The 18723-nt window shown below is 51.3% G+C and overlaps 1 protein-coding gene across 1 annotated transcript in view; it reads right to left on the bottom strand.

Moving 5' to 3' along the window:
- The window catches only part of TIAM1 (TIAM Rac1 associated GEF 1), a 151400-nt gene extending 137163 nt beyond the window's left edge, over nucleotides 1–14237 (bottom strand). Inside the window, exon 1 of the mRNA XM_077174624.1 lies at nucleotides 14066–14237. The gene's annotated coding sequence lies outside the window, so the exon portion shown is untranslated. The remainder of the gene's footprint in view (nucleotides 1–14065) is intronic.
- Nucleotides 14238–18723: the final 4486 nt, after the last annotated feature.

The following is an 18723-nucleotide window of genomic DNA, read 5'->3' as shown; positions in this document are numbered from 1 at the left end:
CAAGCTGAAATACACACTTAATTAGCTATTTTGAGGAAGCTCAGTGGTCTCTTCCTAGGAGCAGCTTTCCAGAATTCCAGGGATCACCAGCAGCAATTTTAAAAGACGAGGAAACAAATCCAGACCCATTTCCTTCTGAGCAGGAGCCCCATGGAGAGCAGGGGCACAGGGACACCCTGGGGCTGTGCAAACCCACACCACAGGGCTGCCTGGAGCTGGGGCTGGGTGCCACATCTGGAGCAGCAGCCACATCCCAGGAGCAGGAGAGGTCCCATCACGGTGGCAGGTGACAAACCTGACCCTTTATTCCCATTACCCAGTGAGACAGGGAGCTCCCAGCCCCTGGCAGGGTCACTGCAGCTGCTCCATGGGGCACAGCATCCTGTGGTGCTCCTGCTCAGGCTTGGATTTATTTTGTTTCTCTGTTTTCTTTGTGAGGCAGGCACTGTTGTACATGAAATGCTCGAGCACTTGGGGTCACGGGCTGGCCACCACTTCAGCACAAATAAATACTGAGGGTTATATTCACCTCAAATAAAAATAAAAAAAGCACAGCTAGAGACACTGCTTGAACCAAAATAGCAGCATGTTGACTTTAGGCCTCTGGAGTGGGAGCAGGTATTGCAAGCCAAGTACAAAGAGGGCAGAGTAAGTGGCAGCAGCGCTCTGATAAGGAGAAAGGGAGATGAAAACAGACCCAGAGAGCAGAACAAACCTTGAACAGATCTGAGAGCAGAAAGCCAAGGTCTGACAGTCACTTTGACATCACTGTGATTTCAGTTATATGGATGGAGAGATCAATATCAGTGTTTCAATTCCCTGAAACACCATTTCTACAAGTTACATCTTACTCTGTAAAAAAAGCAGTTACACACAACAGCTCTACTCTGGCACACTTTCAGGCCCTGGATTTTAGAATGTTCTAAAGTTAAATGAGAATGGGAAATTTTAATCTCAGCTAGAAGAGAAACAGTATTTCAAGCAGAGAAAACATTGGCACAGGTTAGCAGAAGACAAATTGACTGAATCTCTTTCCAAAGCTTAGAAGGGCAGAAATTATCTTTGTGCCCTGAGCTTACAGCCATAATTTTAAAGGCAAGCATCCCTGGAGGAGTGACAGTGCCATTCCCAGCTGGAAGGACAAGGTTTGGGGCTGGATGGAGCTTTGCTGGCAAGCCAGAGGAGCTGCATGGATATCAGCTGTATATCTGCAGGCTCAGGCCAAGCCAGGAGGGTTTGGTGGCACCACAGAGTGACCTCAGCTCTGGGCTGGCTTCAGCTGAGGCACCACAGCCCCAGGCTCACCCCAGCTCTCAGCAAGCCAAACCAGCAGCAATTGCCCTGAAACATGCAGTGGCACATGCAGAGAGATGCTCCACCTGATCTGGAGGCAGATCAGAGCCCAGCACTTCCCAATTCCTTCAGAGAGACACAAACCCCTCATGCCTCAAAAACGAGGCCACTCCAGCAGCACTGGGCTGTCTGCTTGTGATTACAGAGTTCTCTTCAACAGGTACCTAAAAAGTAGGGAGGAAGGAAGCAGAAAACAACACACACACATAATTGCTCTCCTTTGCTGCATTTCTGTCATCTTCCCATTCTGCAATGCTGCAGAGCAGCAGGAGAGCCCCAAGCAGAGCAAAGAAGAAAAGCTGGTCTTGCACAGGGACAGGGGAGGAGGTGCAGGGCCTGCCCCTGAAGCACAAACAGGTTCAGACACTTTCTCTCAGGGAGATAAAGAGAGTCTCACACACAGTTCCTCCCACCCCCTCCAGCGCCACAGGGCTGGGGAAGGAAGGGAGGATGTGCTGAGAGATTATTGTACATCAGGCACTCTGATGGGGTGAACAGCTCTGTGTTAAACAGGTGACTAAGTGCACAGACATAATAGAAATGAATTTTGTAAAAGCAGGGGGTTTGGGGTTTGTTTTGAATTGGTTTTTTGTCACAGAACCCTTCCCTTGGGACAACTTGTTTTTCTATGCATGCTGAGGTGAAACCCAGAACTGCCAGCCCAAGCTGAGTGAGGACACTTGGAGCTCCCTGAGTCCCCAGGTGCCTCTGTATTTCCATAACCACTGATCTCAGAACCTCCTGAGCTGGAAGGACCCACAAGGACCATCCAGTCCCACCCCTGTCCTGCACACACACCCCAAATCCCACCCTGGGCATTCCCTGGGGAGCCTGGGCAGTGCCCAGCACCCTCTGGGGAAAACCTTTCCCTAAAATCCAACCTAAAGCACTCCAGTCCCAGCTCCAGCCCTTCCCTGGGGTGATGGTGATTAAATGATCCCTTCTCAAAGCCCAGTGCAGACCCAGACCCAGAACAAGCCAAGCACAGGATTTCCCATTTTTGGCACAGCTCTCCAGAGGATGCAGCTTCAGCACTGAAGTACAACTGACAGCTGAGATCAAGGAAATTATTCAGTGGCACTGCTCAGCAATCAGCACACCAGCCCTGGTGCTGGGAAAGCTCTGGGCAGAGCCCAGGCAGGGCAGCACCCCTGGGCAACTCAGAAATGCTCAGTGACTCTCGTTCTTCCTTGGAAAACTTTCAAAAGCACAAAAACCACAAGAATTCCCAGCTTTAACTTGGGAGCAGGGTTATGTTCTTTTTAGGACAGCCTGAAGAGAACCCAGTGTCCACCATGGACATTATCTTGAACCATTATTGCTCCCACTGTTTTCATTATTTTTAGCACAGCCTGAAGAGAGCCCAGTGTCCACCATGGACATTATCTTGAACCATTACTGGTGCCACTTTTTCCCCTCACTCCAAGCCAGGTTCCCCTGCACACCCAGGGTCACAGAGCACACACACAGGTCTGACTGACCAGAGGTGGGTGCTGACAGAGCCGCCCACACCAAGGGGGGCACAGAAACCCAGATTTCCCTGCACCTCAGAGATTGCTGGTGGCCCAGTGGATAAACAGGTCCCTGTCTGCCTGTGCTGCTGCAGAGGAGCCAGCGGGCAAGAAATCCTCACATTCCTTCTGTCAACAAGGATTTGGGATGATCTGGGAGAAGATCCCCAGCCCAAGCTGCTCACATGTTCCCCTGAGGCTCACAGGGATATGAGGGAGGTCATTTCCCTCCTTCACTGATTCCAGAGACCTGGAGCAGCTGCAGCAGGCACAGCTCTAAAGCATTTCATGTCCTGCCATTCCCATTCCTCCTCTGCAGGGTTTGGATCCTACAGGCTCTCAGCAGAACTCTGCTGCCAGCCCTGCAGCACACAGAGCTCCAACCCTTCTGGAAAAACATTCCCTCCTCTTTCTTGTCCATCCACATCCCTTTGCTTTTGTCCCCCACCCCAGGACGGAGCAAAGAGGAGACAAGAGCCAGGCTCAAGGATGCCCTTCCACGCTTCTGAAGCAGAATTTCTCTTCAAGAAAATTTGGTTTTCTGCAGGAAAACTGTGGATTTGCTGCCTACAGCTACACCAAGCTGAGAGTTTGGTTTCAAGCCCAGGGTTCAGTGCCCTTTGCTGCTGCCTCTCCTGCTCCCACTGCAGGGCAAAAGGAGAAAGGAGCCAATGGAGAAAGCAATGACAAACAAAAAGAAGAAATGAGGTTGTGGCATGCTCCATTGGAATGGAGCAGTCCAAGGCAGCAGGAGGGTACCAGAGCAAGCCCTGTTTCATGTCATGTCACCCCCAGGAGCTCCCCGGGACTGCACAGGTTGAATTCTGTGACACCAGGGAGCCCACCTGGAGAGGGGCTGAGGCAAGGAGATGACTCCTGCCACAAAAATGCACACAGCTCACGTGTCACAGCCCGGGGGTCCCTCTGGGGAGGCTCTCCCTGCTTCTCCAGGGAGGGGAAGGAGGGGGAGTACAAACCCTCAGAGCAGACCCTCTCCCTGCTGGCCAGGGCCACAGGCACCCCTTCCACTCCCCCTCCAGGGGCCTCCTGGCTGGCCCCTGCCTCCTCCAGCCCTGGACAAGCCCAGAGCGGGGGACATCAGGGAACATTGCAGCCCCAGTGGGGAGGACAGGCAAGGAGAAGGGGATGGTGTGTGGGACCTGGCAGTGCAGTCAAACATTTGAATGTACACATGCAGCCAAGCACTACACAGGGACATTTTCCACCCTGGCTTGATTCAGGGGTGCCCATACTCCCAGGGTTTGTTCTACAGGGTCTGCTGTCCTGTAAAAAACAGAGCCCAGTTTCTTTCTGGGCTTCTTCCCTCTCCATGGCAGAGGTGCTTAATGTCCCTGCTGGTGACAAGGACAGCGGGGCTGATGGCACCAAGCTCTGTGCTGCTGTCACACACCAGAGGGACGGGATGGGACATCCAGAGGGACCTGGATGGGCTGCAGGGGTGGCCCTGTGACACCCTGGGATGGTCACTGCAGCCAAGGGCAGGGGCTGCAATGCCAGGGACAAACCCAGCCTGGGACAGAGTGAACCTCCCACTGCCAGAGGGCAGGCGGGGATGGAAAAGAATATTATATATTCCTTATATTACATAGATATATAAAAATAAAATTATATTTTTTATATAGTTATGTATATATATATTCTATATTATCTATAGCATTTATTTTATATATAATATAGAAAATATATTACATATCAATATATAAAAATACAATATACACATATAATATACACATATAAAATATAAATATATATTAATGCATATAAAATATATATTTATATTTATATAAATAAGATATTCATATATTATTATAGTATATATTTATATTTTTATATAATCTGTATATATATTTATATATAAATATATAATATATAAATTTATATATAAATACATATAATATATAAATATATTATATATGAATATATATACATGAATATATAAATATATATTTATATATATTATATATTTAAATATAGATATATTATATATGAAAATATAAATATATTATATATTATATATAATATAAATATAGATATATATTTTTATAGATATATAAATAAATATATGTGTATATATATGTATTAAAAAGAAAATATATATATAAATATATAAAAAATAATACAAATTGGGAAGGAATTCCTGGCTGTGAGGGTACTGAGGCCCTGGCACAGGGTGCCCAGCTGTGGCTGCCCCTGGATCCCTGGCAGTGCCCAGGCCAGGCTGCAGAGTCTGCAGAGCTTTTACACTGCACTTCATTCACCCTTCACCTCAGCCACACACACATTAAAATCAATAAATGGAGCAACCAAAGCATCCCCAGCCCACCCAGAGTGTGGCTGTGGCCATCAGCTGGACTGCTGGCTGCTGGTCAACACCATGCAGGCCTTTCTGGAGCCATCCCAAGCCTCACACAACACACACCTGACAGACACAGGGCCATCTGCCCATTTTCAACTTCACATTGCCCAGAGAGAAACTCATGCAGTCCTAAAAACCAGGGGAGAGGCTCCCTCTGGGAAAAACAAACAAAAAAAAAAGCAGCTAAATAAAAATAGGCTGAAAAATCCCCCCAATGCATATGACTGGAAGCTGGGGGAGCATTTTGGAGAAGTGTCAGCAGCACCTGCCCAGGTCTGTGCTCATGCCTGGGACAGGAGGATCTGGCACTATTTAATCCCCTCATACTGCAAATACAGAAATACAGATGTATTTCAGAGTGGAAGAAAATCCAGAATGCCTTCAGAGGGAGCTGCACAAAAAGCTCCAGCTTCACCCCAAATCCTGCCCCAGCAGGTCCCTCCCAACACCTCCGAGTGGCCAAGGAAACCTGTCCTTTTCCTGTCCCATCCTCTGGAGCCTCCCCTGAAAGCACAGGCTGCCAGCAAACCATTGCCACGTGCAGAAAGAAGGGGAGCAGGAATTTCACACCCATTCCAAGCTGAAAGCCAACCAGCTTGAATTTGGGACACGAGGACAACAAGGTGCATTGCCAACAAATAACTGCCCAAAGCAGAACAAGGCCCTGGGCCCTCTCACAGAGCCCTCTCAGGGAGGACAGAGGCACATCAGGAGGGCTCCAGTGCCATAATTACAATTAATCCCTTCTTCATCTGCTCATCGCTCCCGGGCAAACACCATTCTCAGACATTTGGAAAGCACACAAGCATCCAGGCTGGAGATGGCCTCCCAGGCCATGGAATGTGAGCTGTGCCTGATGCCCACCTTGTCACAGCCCCGAGTGCCACATCCAGGCCTTCCCACCTGCCTGGACCTCCCTTCCAATGTCTCATCCTTCTGGGAAGAAACCCTGCTGATGCCCAACCTGAGCCCCCCTCAATGACACATTCCTGCTCAAACCATCCTGCTCAGGACAACTGAAAAAGAGAAAACAAATTGGAAAAGGCTCAGGTAACGCCAGTGGCTCCATTCAGAGCTCCAAGAAAAGCAGATTCTCAGCCAAAAAGCTCTCCACATTGGGGGGTTCCACCCTCCCACCCAGCTCCTTGAGCTGGGCTTTAAATGGTTCATGGTCCATCTGCTGCTCCAGTAACTGGATATGCAGAACCCCCAGCAAGTCCCTCTCACTCAGAATATTGCACCTAACACAGAGAGAACAGATTGAAAGAGGCAGGGAATGAGTTTAGGCACCCCCTGGGACACAATAACTCTGTGTTACCAGCACAGTCTGAGAACAGGCAAGGGTAAGAATAGAAATTCTGGCAGGTTTTGTGACACTTAGCTCTGTGTCTCACATGGCAGGTTTAGGAAAGACCTCAAACACTCATTTTTTCTTTGCTTTATCACCAGAGGAAAAGAAAATATTCCAGCACAGGAGCCCTGAAGCTAAAATTAAACCCCTGTAATTTGGGTTCAGCAGAAGTTGGGACAGTTCAGGTCCTGGCCACAATGAGAGGTCTCCAGCATTATCAACAATTCCTGCTGGCCAGCACACAAACCAGCTTTGTTCTGCCCTGGGAGCCACAAATGCAAGCAGCAGTAATTGCTACCAAAGGCAAAACACACCAAAAACCCAGCCAGGCCAGGCAAAACAACTCCCCAGAAATAATACAGAGCAAGGGACACACAGCTCTGCCATCTCCACTCACAGCCTCAGAAAACCAGGAGGAAAATCCAGCACTGGGTACCCAGCAGAGCAGGGGGCTGGGGAGGAGGAGAAAGGATCCTAAAAAGGCACTTGGTACCCATTAGGAGCTGTTTAATGGAACATCCTGTTCATTAGTGCTGGAATTTCATTAGTGCTTTAAGGGAAAGAGACAAAACCAATCAATTTCTGCTGGAGCTGCACACACTGGGCCCCAGCAAGCTCATCCCAGCCCTCTGAAACCCCAAATCAATCCCTGCTAATTGCCCACCTTATTTTCACTGAGGGATCTCCCACTCCAGCCAGCAGAGACATGGAAAAAGGGGATTTGCACAACAGCAGCTCACTTGCCTGGTGTTCTTATATCCCTTTAGCTGTGCATTTCAGCATCTCATGATGCTGGCAGGTGATTCTGCCAGCTCCAGTGCCCTCCTCACAGCCAGCCCTGAGCAAAGGGGCAGCACGAGGCTGTCCTGCTGCTGGAACCCACAGAATAAACCAAATGTTATGAGAAATCCCAGAACCAGACTTCACTGCCACATCTGCCAGGGGCTCAGCGGGGCTCTCCCAGGACACAGGGATGGCCAGGACAAGGTGAGTAGGAACAAGCCAGGATTTATGTCCCAGAGATGCCTGGGATCTCTGGAGATCACCCAGCCAGCCCCTCTGCCAGGGCAGGGTCACCCAGAGCAGGTGACACGGGCATTTGGGATTTTGGGATGTCCCCAGAGATGGAGACAGCTGGGCAGCTGTACCAGGGCTCCATGGACAGGATTTCTCCCCCAGGCTGAGGTGGAACTCTTTGTGTTTCAGTTCGTGGCCATCACTGACACCGAACCCTCTGGATCAAAGGCACTGGCACCTCCTGAAAGCCCTGATGGCACCAGAAATGCAGGCAGGGCGTGAATTTGGGCTTTCCTGGAAGCTCCAAAGAGCACAGAAACCCGGGAGCTGGGGAAGCAAGACTCTCAGGGTTACACACACACTCCCCAGCAGAGTTCATGGAGGGATGGAGAGCCCAGTCCTCCCCAAGCCGGGCTAAGATTTGCCTTAGGAGAGGCAAAGTGTGATGGGATAATCTGGAAACCCAAAACCTGCCTGTTACAGCAATGGAAGGGACAAGCAGGGACTGGATCCCAGCAGGAATTGCCCTGGCTTGCTGGGAGCTGTGTGTCTGGCTGAGCACTGCTCCTGAGGGAGGCTGGGAAGCCACAGGGAGAGAGCTGAAACCTTGACAAATCTACCAGGTCACTGTACACCACAAAAATTAAAGGAAAATATATATAAAAACGAAAAAAAAAGTATATATCTATATGTGTGTATATATATATATATATATAAAATATATATAAATATATACATATATATGTATATATTAATATCTATAATTTATATTTTATATATATGTATATATAAAATATATATATAAAATATATATAAATATATACATATATGTATATATTTTTATATATAATTTATATTTTATATATATGTATATATTAATATGTATATCTATATAATGAAATTCATATATGTATATTAAACGAAAATATATATTTAAAAAAAAGGGGAGGTGGGGAATACAAAACCCCAAAAGCCAAGCAAAACTTTCCTACTGCTGCTGGCTTCCTGCACCCTTGCTCCTGCAGATCAGACGGGCAAGGCACGGGCAGTCAGGGTTTCCATGTTCTGGCAGAGGAGTGCCGGTGCAGCAGGGAAAATCGCGGGCAGAGAATTCCAGCGCAGCTCCGTGGCAGGGGTTTCACATCTCCGGCTAGAAGATGCTCTGAGTGAGAGATGAGAGATGCTTTCCAGCTGCGGTTTAACTGCAGCCCAGAGACAGACGTTCAGCTGCTCCAGAAAGGGAGCTCTCCTTTAGAGAGCACTTTTTGACAACAAAGGCAGAGGAAACTCCAGTCACCTGATAGCGCTTTTGTCAGCCAGTCTGAGCGGCGGGGAAAAGCATTTCCTTCTTTAGTGCTCGGTTTGGGGGCATTGCAGAGCCGGGCCGAGGGAAGCAGCCCTGCCCCGCAGCCAGGCACACAATTAGGCAGAGCAAACGAGCTGCCAATAAAGCCCTGAGCGTTCCATGAGATGCTGCGAATGTTCACTGCCCGAATCCCTCCCGCCAGAGCGGCAGCCCCCAAGTTGTGCCTGATGTTTCTGGGATGAAGCTATTTTCAGTCGCTTTGAATGCTCTTCGGGAAAGGCAGCCTCGGAATTTAAATAAATAAATAAAAAGAAGTCACGACTGTTCTGAGCTGAGATGCACGCACTTAATCAGTCCAGGTGTTTAAATTATTTATCCACGAGGAGGAAAGCTGCGCTAATCTCAAGCAGAGAGCGGCACATGAGGGGGCAGGACAGACACAAAGGCTGTGCTCAGCACAGAACCCTCTCCCGCACAGGGTGACCCTGGCCAGAGGTGTCCCGAGCCTCTGGAGCAGAGATTTGCAGCTCACAGCAGAGATTTGCTGCCACCAGAGGAAAGGTTTCCCCACTGGCAGGGGAGATTTGTGTTTTCAGCCAGCACAAAGCCCTAGCCCAAAGTTGGGCAGGTTGCCTGGCTGGAAGGGCAGAACTTTAAAACTGGGGTTTCTTCAACCCCAGTGTCTGAGGGAGAAGACAATTGAGGAATTGCTGTGCCCCAGGTGAGTGCTCAGGAGCAGCCTGCCCCTCCTCATCCCCAACACACAGAAAACAGCCCTGCCTTGCCTTCCCTCTCCTCTCTGAGCCTTCCCCTCCTGTCTCCCACCTGCCAAGGCTGCAGGGACACTGCCCAGCTGGAAGATCCAGCATAGCCCACTGCAGCCTTGCTCCAAACGAAAATCCCTTCCCACACCCAAAGCCTGGGCTGAGCACAGAGCAGGAAAAACCTTCACCTCTCCTGAAAGCCACTCAGGGAGAAGTTCAAGGTACTGCAGCTCCCTCCCAGCTGCTGTTTCCATCATTTTGTTTCCCCAATCTGGGCAGCACACCAAAGATCACAAGGTTTGGGGGTTAGGTTTCATTCCAAAACCATCTCGTAGGAGAAGAATCCCTCCTCCATTTTATCCATGGGCTGCTGGCAGGGGGAATCAGTGGGACATTACATCCTGGGTAAACACGTGAAGAGGAAAACCCTGAGCTGCAAGGCTGCTAATAAAAACAGAGAGGCAGACCCCTGAGACACTCACTTTGGAATTCCTTTTGACACAGCCAACACTGGAAGTCTCCTGGCTGAGTTTCCCCAAGAAACCTCCACAGCGCTTTCCAAACCAGCACAGGCACCCAGCAGGTCCATTTCCAGGCAATGTCGTGTTTGTTACTGACACAGCACCCACTGAACGGGGTGAAACCAACTAGGAAGGGACACACAAAGCTGCTGGGAAAGTGACAGGGCTCTAACTGGGAAAGTGACTTGGTTTTATCCCAAGGTCCTTGAAATGACTGCTCAGATAAGGGTCTGGGAGACACTGCAAGAGGGAGGAAGGAGCAGCAGCCAAAGGAGAGGGGAAGGAGAAGGAAATAAAAAAATAACAACAGACCAGCCTTTGGCACCATGGCCTGCCCCAGGTGCAGGGGGTCCTGAGCCCCATTCCTTCTTATTCCAGCTTTCAGTTGATGATTGCTTCCAGCCTTTTTACACTGTTCTCCTAGATTGTATTTTTGTCACTCATTCTGGACAGAGACAAGACCACAGAGCCTGAATATCCTCACAGAGCCACAGAACCTCCTGAGCTGGAAGGGCCCCACAGGAACCATCCAGCCCAACCCCTGGCCCTGCACATCCACCCCAAATCCCACCCTGGGCACCCCTGGAGCTCTGTGGGGCGGTGCCCGTGCCCTGGGGAGCCTGGGCAGTGCCCAGCACCCTCCAATATCCAACACAACCCTCCCTGGCACAGCTGCAGCCCTTCCTGTCCCTGTCCCAGGGAGCAGAGATTGGAGCTGCCCCTCTGGAGGAAGCTGCAGACCCCAGGGAGATTCCCCTCAGCCTCCTCTCCTCCAGCTGAACATTCCAAGTGCCCCCAGCTGCTCCTTGTGTGGCCCCTCCAAACCCTTCTCCATCCTCATGTCCCTCCTTTGGGCACCCTCCAACAGCTTGAGACCTTTCTGATGTTGTGGTGTCAAAAATTACCCCCACTCCACAGGGCATGTGGCATTCCTTTTTACCTTTTTTTTTTTTTGGCTTGGGATTTTTTTTGTGGATTATTTGGTTTTTTTTTTAATTAAATGCCTTTTACTCTACCTTTGAGCATAATTACTTTGGGGGCTGGCATTTCCCATCCCATTTTTCATGGCAGAGGCACACACCTGAAGAAGATGTGCTCGGTCGTTCAAGGCTTTCAAACACGTTCTCAGATAAGCACAGCTGTGTTTTGAACAGGAGCTGAGATTAGAGAATTTAAGAGAGGAAAATTTGATATAACGTTTCATGCTTTAGTTAACAGTCTTCCAAGACACAAAGCTGCTCCAGTTGCTCTGGAAACTGTAACTTGGACACAACCATGCAGATACATCAGCCCCCTGGCTATAAATGAAACCACTTTAGCAACACTGCACATTTGTATGACAAACATTTATTAAAGCGAGCATTGCATCCCCATCCTCCTACAGCAAGGGCACATCCCCGGGTCCCCCACAGCTCTGATTTCCTCTCAGATCCAAGGGTCTGCCACTGGAATAACAACCCCCAGGCGAGGGAGAAAGGGGAAACACGGGTGGGTGTTTGAGGGATACAGCAACACACCCCAGGCATGACCCCAGCACCAAAGGAGGCCTTGGCACACAAAGGGACACGCTGGGGTTTGGTGCACACGCTCCTGGCCCAGGAGGAGGCTGGGGACTCATTCCTTATCCCTGCTCCTGGAAGCTGGGACCAGAGCAAGAGCAGGCACTGGGAGCAGGGAGGCAGGAGGGGGACGCTCAGACACGGAGCGGACACAGCACCACGGCAGATGCCAGCCACATGGGCTCCTCAAAAACACGGGCAATATTCCACACACAAACCGGGCCTGAGTGCTGGTTGCTGTGGAAACCATAACTTTGAATTCAGTGCCTAAACCCCAGCACTGCTATTTATACCCTGCTCCTCACTACAGCACGAGGACTTGGCCTCCAGAGCGGAGCCCTGGGGCTCACCAACGTGGCTCTCAGCCTTTTACACACACTGATCCCCCACACCAGGCAGCTCCAGGGCTTCCCAATGCTCCTCATCACTGCAGGGCTGCACAGCACCAGGAAACACCACAGAAACCCAGCGGTGCCTCTCCTCTGCCGAGCAAGGCCAGGTGAATCCCTGGGCAGACATGGGGCAGGAGTCATTGGATTCCGGATTGCTCAGGAGCACCGGAGACACCAAAAATTCAAACAGCAGCTTAGCTTGTCTGCCTCAAGGCAAACTGCAGTCAGCATCACCTGAGGTGATGCAGGGCCAGAGCCCAGAGTCAGTTACCATCAGAGCATTTGTGCAAGAACCCCAGAATTCTGCCTTTAAAATCCCAGAAAGCATAACTGGGTCATTAATGCAAGAACAACAACAGCAGCAGCAGCAGAAAGGCTGCAGAATAAACCATTCTGGGGAGAATCCCTGTCACAACACACATTTTCAAGCTGTGGCAGAAGGAAATGGCTTTTTCCTCCACGGGAATCATGATTTTGGGACAACAAATGCTCCCAAAGTGGGAATGGGAGTGTGATCTGCCTGCACCAAAGCTGAGGTGAGCCAACTATGCTACATTCCTTCTCCACCTCCACCATTCCAGGGCCTGGAGGAACAGCCCCATTCATTTTTCCCCCAAGCAGGACCAAGGTGCAAGTGCAGCACAGCCAATAACTGTGATCACAGGGTGACCATCCCCTTCCAGGACCCTTCCAGGACCTCTCAGCCCCCAAACCGGTGCAGAAGGGCAAAAGCTGGGAGGGAGCCACAGTGGCCAAGGTCACTGACACGCTCAGGATCCCAGGGGACTGTCCCATCCCCGGGAAGCAGCAAGGACAGCAGCTCTGTGCAATCCCACAGCAGCCCCCTGCCTGCCCAGGGACAGCACTGGGGACACAGCAGAGCAGCTCCAGGAGCTGCCAAGCCAGCAAGGGCGGCAGGAAGGTGCTCCCCGTGGCAATGGGCCCTTACAGCACAGGTGAGGGAAGCCTCGTCTGCCCTTGCTCAATAATTTACATCACGGCGCTGAAGTGCCATTGAAAACGACAGGAGCATTTTAATAACACGGGAAGGGGGAAAGATGCTCTAAGCACAGCACCCAACTAATCACTCCATAGAGCTCAGCCTCCCCTGACTTATTCCAATACATTATTTTAATCAGAATTTCAAATTATTAACAACTCCCGAGCGCTACCCACTCCGCAGCCCTGGTCAGTTTCTGCTAGCCCAGTCCTCGGGATCCAGAGGGCACGAAGGGCAATTGACGAGGAACAACAGAGGAACAACGTGTCACTTTCTGCCTTTCTGTCACTTTCTGCCTTTCTGTCACTTTCTGCCTTTCTGTCACTTTCAGCGCTTCCCAGGCCAGCGTGGTAGGGCTGGGAACACGCACTGCCTCCTGCCACCCCATCAGCACCGCGTTGGTGCCAGTGCTCCCCAGGGCTGCGAGCATCCCCCGGGACCCCCAAATCCCGCAGGGCAGCGCTTCCCTGGACCCCGGCCTGCGAGCATCCCCCGGGACCCCCAAATCCTGCGGGCAGCGCTTCCCTGGATCCCGGCCTGCGAGCATCCCCGGGACCCGCAGGACCCCCGGCCTGCGAGCATCCCCCACCGGGAGCCGCAGCTCCGGGCCGTGCCTGCCTCCGGTGACCGGGCGGCCGGGGCGGGCGCCTCCCGAGCCCCGCCGCGCTCACCTGTGCGCGCCCCGGGCCGCTCTGCCGCGGTTACCGGCGGGGCAGGCACCGGGCTCGGCCCGGCGGGGGCATTTCCAGCGCAGCCCCGGCGCTCCCGGAGGCTGCGGCAGGGCGGGCTCGGGACCCGCCGCACGCCCCCCGCGCCGAGCGGAGCGCAGCGGGGATGGGGCCGCCCGCGGTGCCCGGGCGCGGGGCGCTCCGGCGAGCGCGGCGATGCGGCGACGCGACCGGACGCGCACTCACCTGCACGGTGCCGGGCGGTCGGTCCGTCGGTGGTGGGCGATGGGCGGCAGGCGGGGGCCGGCGGGGGTCGCTGGCCGGGGGTCGCCGCCCGCCCCGGGAGCCGCTCCCGGTGCCCGCCGGGCGCCCGCGGCTCAGCGCGCGCCGCCGCCGCTGCCGCCTTGAGCCCTCCGCCCGCCGCGGGCGGCGCCGCCCATTGGCCGCTCCGCCCGTCAATCCCGGCCGCACCGACCAATGGGAGGCGGCGGCGGGGCCTTTGGAGTCGGGGAGCCCCGTGCGTGACAATGGGCGCGCGCGGCCGCGGGAGGGGCGGGGCGGGGCGGAGAAGCGCGGGAGCGCGGCGCGCGCCGGGGCTCGACCAATCGCAGCGCCGTGCGCGCGGGGCGCGCGCGCGCGCGCCCCTCAGAGCCCCCTCAGAGCCCCGCGGCCCCGGCAGCGACAGCACCGCAGCGCTGCCCGCTGCCAACCGCACCAGGAACAAACCCTCCCGCACCGTCCGGGTGAATAAAACCTTCTCACAAGGGGCTTCTGAGCTCCAGGCCTTGCTTTATTGTTGGCCAGGGGATGCGCGGCTGGGTGTACAGCAGAATTGCAGCCTCCGCGCAGACATGGGTACAGAACTTGTTCACCTATTCGTATGTTTCATCCAATAAAGGCATTTCTAACTGACACAGGTCTCTTTCAGTAATTAGTATTCTATCCCACTGGTTATTGATTGCTCACCTCATGCTAATTAGTCCATATTTTTAGTCGTCTTATTATCTACTTCCTCCAGCAGGGCTTTTCTAACACATTGCTGACTCTGGTTTTAGACTCTTCTTTACCTTCTGCTTTCTGCAAAGTGTCCCTGTGGTCTGTAAATTCTGTGTTCCGGGTGTCCAATCCATCTTCCTCTCCCAGGCTTTGGTCACTGGAGCACATCAGAGTTAGTTTATAAACAAGTTCAAATTTCAGTCATTCTGCCCAGCTTTAGTGTTGCCACTAAAGCAGTTTATGACAACTTTGCTACATGCTGGCTAAGATATATCTAAGAATAATACATGATAATTAACAGACATATTGGTTATGATGAATTAAAACAATTAATTTGAAAGTTAATTAAAGCCATTAACTAAAATGATAAAGCTCTATAGTTTCTGGCAATGCAGTGGGGAACTGCTTGATGCACCCTCCTCCCTGGCTCCTGGACCCTTTAAAACCCCCAGGACGAGGGCTGAGCTTTCCCCATCTCTGCCTCTGTCCCAAAATGTGAAATGTGCCAAAATTCCCTTAAATATGATCTTTGCACACTTCCCAGCCTAATCTAATCAGCAAGAAAGGAGATGTAACCCCAGAAACAGAGAGCAGCCAGCAAGCTCTAGGTGATACCCAGGTGTTAGAAAAACAAATTACCTGCCCAGGTGTAGGGCTGGACGTGTTTCTGTGGTGTCAGACACAGGAGGGGTGAGCAGAGGACGGTGGGCACGAGGAATGCTGCACATTTTGTAATGCACTAAAAAATAAACATGAGCTATGTCTGAACTGACAGTGGTTTTCAGCGCAAAAAGCTGGGAGCACCTCCCCGACACCTCTGAAAGTCAGAGTGGGGAAATCCAAACCAACCCATTGTCTATCTAATAAAGAATATTTATTTTCTAATGCTGTGTATTTGTTCTGCCTTTAAAAACCAAACACAAAATCTCAGATATCATCGATCACGTGTTGCTTGCAAATCAAGTCCAAATATTAAATGTCAGTTTTCTTCATCAAGCTACTGAGTAATTAATGGCAGGTTTTAAATGGCATTACCCCACCAAGCACTTCAGGCAGAGCATTTAATCAGCAAGAATAAACACACATACCTGATGCCAGGTGTGCAGGGAATGCAGCAGGGGTGAAACACCCTCACCTAGGGAAATCCCGAGTTTAGGAATGACTGAGCTGCACAAAGGAGAGCTGTGTCTGACAGGGGCACACAGGAGTAGCTCAGTCAGAAAGAAACAGTTTGGTAACTCAATAAACACAGTCAAACTTAACTGGGAATAATCTGTGGGGAGGAGGAAAGCTCAGAAGCAAAGCTCTGTCTCTACTGCAGACATTCCACTTGTCAAATTTTGTAAATAAAGCCTTTTCCCTCTTTGCACATTATTATTATGTAAAGAACGCCTTTTCTCTCTTTGCAATTTCTCCTCCACACAAAAGAATGCTCCTGAGGGACAGGAACCACGCAGGACATTGCAAGTGGGAAGGTGGGAAAAGGGTTAAAAAACAAATTGAGGAAACTGTTCTTTCAAAAATAGTGGTGGACTGTGACCAGTACAAACCAGGCCATCCAAGCTGGTTTGAATTAGGCCTTGTTCTGTGCTGGTGGAACACTTACCTTCCTGTCAGATTTCCCTGTAGCCCACAGATGTTCTCCACAATCCAGAAGCTGTTGCTTTATTTTTTGCCTTTGAAAACAGGAACAGCAAGGCAATAATGAAGGTTTCTGGATTTTAAAGTGACTCGGGTTGGTTGCCAGCTCCACACACAGAAATAAGTAATCCTGCTTATGTTTGTATTTTAGTGAGAGGACAGTCTGCTCCCCTGAGTGCAAAATACCCATTAGCCCTCACAGTGCCTTGCAGGAGCTCTGCCAGGCTTCAGAAATCACACAAATGCCTGCCCAGGTGTTTTTCAGCTGCTCTTTCTGTCAGGCCAGCAGTGGGACCACATCCTGCAGGATGATGGAAAAGAGGGAGAAGCATTTGATGAGTGGTCGCCCAGCCCAGCCTCTCTTTTGAGAGAGGCTGTTCTCGGTGTTCCCAGCACTGCAGGGCTCTGTGAAATCAGAGTTCCTGGGTAAGGGCAGAGCCAGGGCTTTCCCAGGGCTGCTGCAGCTCATCCCAAGCACAGGCAGGCAGCAGCCTTGCCCTCCAATCCTGTTTGTTGTCAGCTGATTCGATTAAAGCCCTGCCTTCAGTGCTGATTTCTGAGAATCCCAAAATGGTTCCAGTTGGGAGGGGCCTTAAATCCCATCCCATTCCACCCCTGCCATGGCAGGGACACTTCCCACTGTCCCAGGCTGCTCCAAGCCCTGTCCAGCCTGGCTTTGAACATTCCAGGGGTGCAGGGGCAGCCACAGCTGCTCTGGGCACGCTCCCAGGGCACAATTCCTGCCCAATATCCCACCCCTGCCTGCCCTCTGGCAGTGGGAGGTTCACTCTGTCCCAGGCTGGGCTTGTCCCTGGCACTGCAGCCCCTGCCCTTGGCTGCAGTGACCATCCCAGGGTGTCACGGGGCCACCCCTGCAGCCCATCCAGGTCCCTCTGGATGTCCCATCCCGTCCCTCTGGTGTGTGACAGCAGCACAGAGCTCGGTGCCATCAGTCCCGCTGTCCTTGTCACCAGCAGAGACATCAAACAGCTCTGCCAGAGGACAACAGTGGGGCCAATGATCCCCAGGGACTTTTCCAGCCCAAACAATTCCATGATTCTGTGCCCATGGCACATACAGAAGCACACAGCTGCTTGTGAAAGGCACAGGAGAGAGCACCTGGCTACATCAGTAGCCCAGAGCTTTTCCTCCTCAAATATTAATGTTTTCCTGATTACCTGCTGCTGATGGAAGGTGGCTGAGCCCGTGTACTCCTCTGAATAATTCATTTAAAATATTAAAGCCAAGCAGAAGTGACCTTTCACTCAACTGTGGGTCATAGCATGGTCTGTCCAGCGCCACCCTTGCCCCGGGAGGGAAGCACTGGGAAGCATTCCCAGCATCCCAGTGCTTTGGAGGGAGCAGTGTGGAGAGCAAAACCAGCACCAGAGGTGTCAGAGGGCCCCTTCTCCCACGTGTGTGTCCGTGTGGAGTGGGGAAGGAAGGCAGGAATTGCAGGGAGGAGTGGGAAGCAGGGCAGTGATCTGCCCCTCCATTTATCTGTATTTTTGAGCCACACTCTGCAGCATTGCTTCTGCAGGGCCTGTGAGCAATGGGCTCACTGCCTTGCCTCCAAATGAACTAATTAAACCAACAGGGCAGACCTGGGCTGTTGGTACTCCTGCTACCTGTGGTGCCACTCACTTCCAAATCCTTTTTCCCCAGGCAGATTGGTTTCATGCTCACGGGAGGGGTTTTCCTGTCCTTACAGCCCTTGTTTTTATCACAGTCTGTGCAAGATGCCATGTAAAGATCTGCTCTGTGTCCCCAGAGGAATTAGAGCAATCATTTCTAGCCATGTGAAAGCTTTTGGATCTTTTTCCAGACTAGTTGTTTTCAACCCTTGCAAGGCAGATTCTGTCCTCCGCAAAACGATGAGCTATCCTCCACAGCTCCGGTGGGACATGGAAGGAGGTCTTTCCTTTTCCTTTTCCTTTCCCTTTCCCTTTCCCTTCCCACAGTTTATGTTGTCACACAATCCAAGATGCATCAAGGTACCAAATTTACAAAGCTAGACGGAAAAGAACTTTTTTTGTGGAGCTGATCAGCCTACATCATTCCTTCCCTTTGCTTCCTCAGACCCCTCACTCATAAAAATATTTTTTGTTGGTTTTTGGGGGAGTTTCTTTGTTTTTTGTGTGGGGTTGTTTTGTTTTGTTTTGTTTTTTTGCCGTTTTTGCTATTCCAAATTTTACAGTATTTTGCCAAAGAGAAGCACGGAGGGAGGGAGAGCCTATCCCCCAAACGTGGAGCACGGGGGCCATCCA

This window comes from Agelaius phoeniceus, chromosome 2 (assembly GCF_051311805.1).
Source record: "Agelaius phoeniceus isolate bAgePho1 chromosome 2, bAgePho1.hap1, whole genome shotgun sequence".
NCBI lineage: Eukaryota > Metazoa > Chordata > Aves > Passeriformes > Icteridae > Agelaius > Agelaius phoeniceus.
The sequence above is the reverse complement of the archived record's forward strand: the minus strand, read 5'-3'. Positions and strand labels throughout refer to the sequence as shown.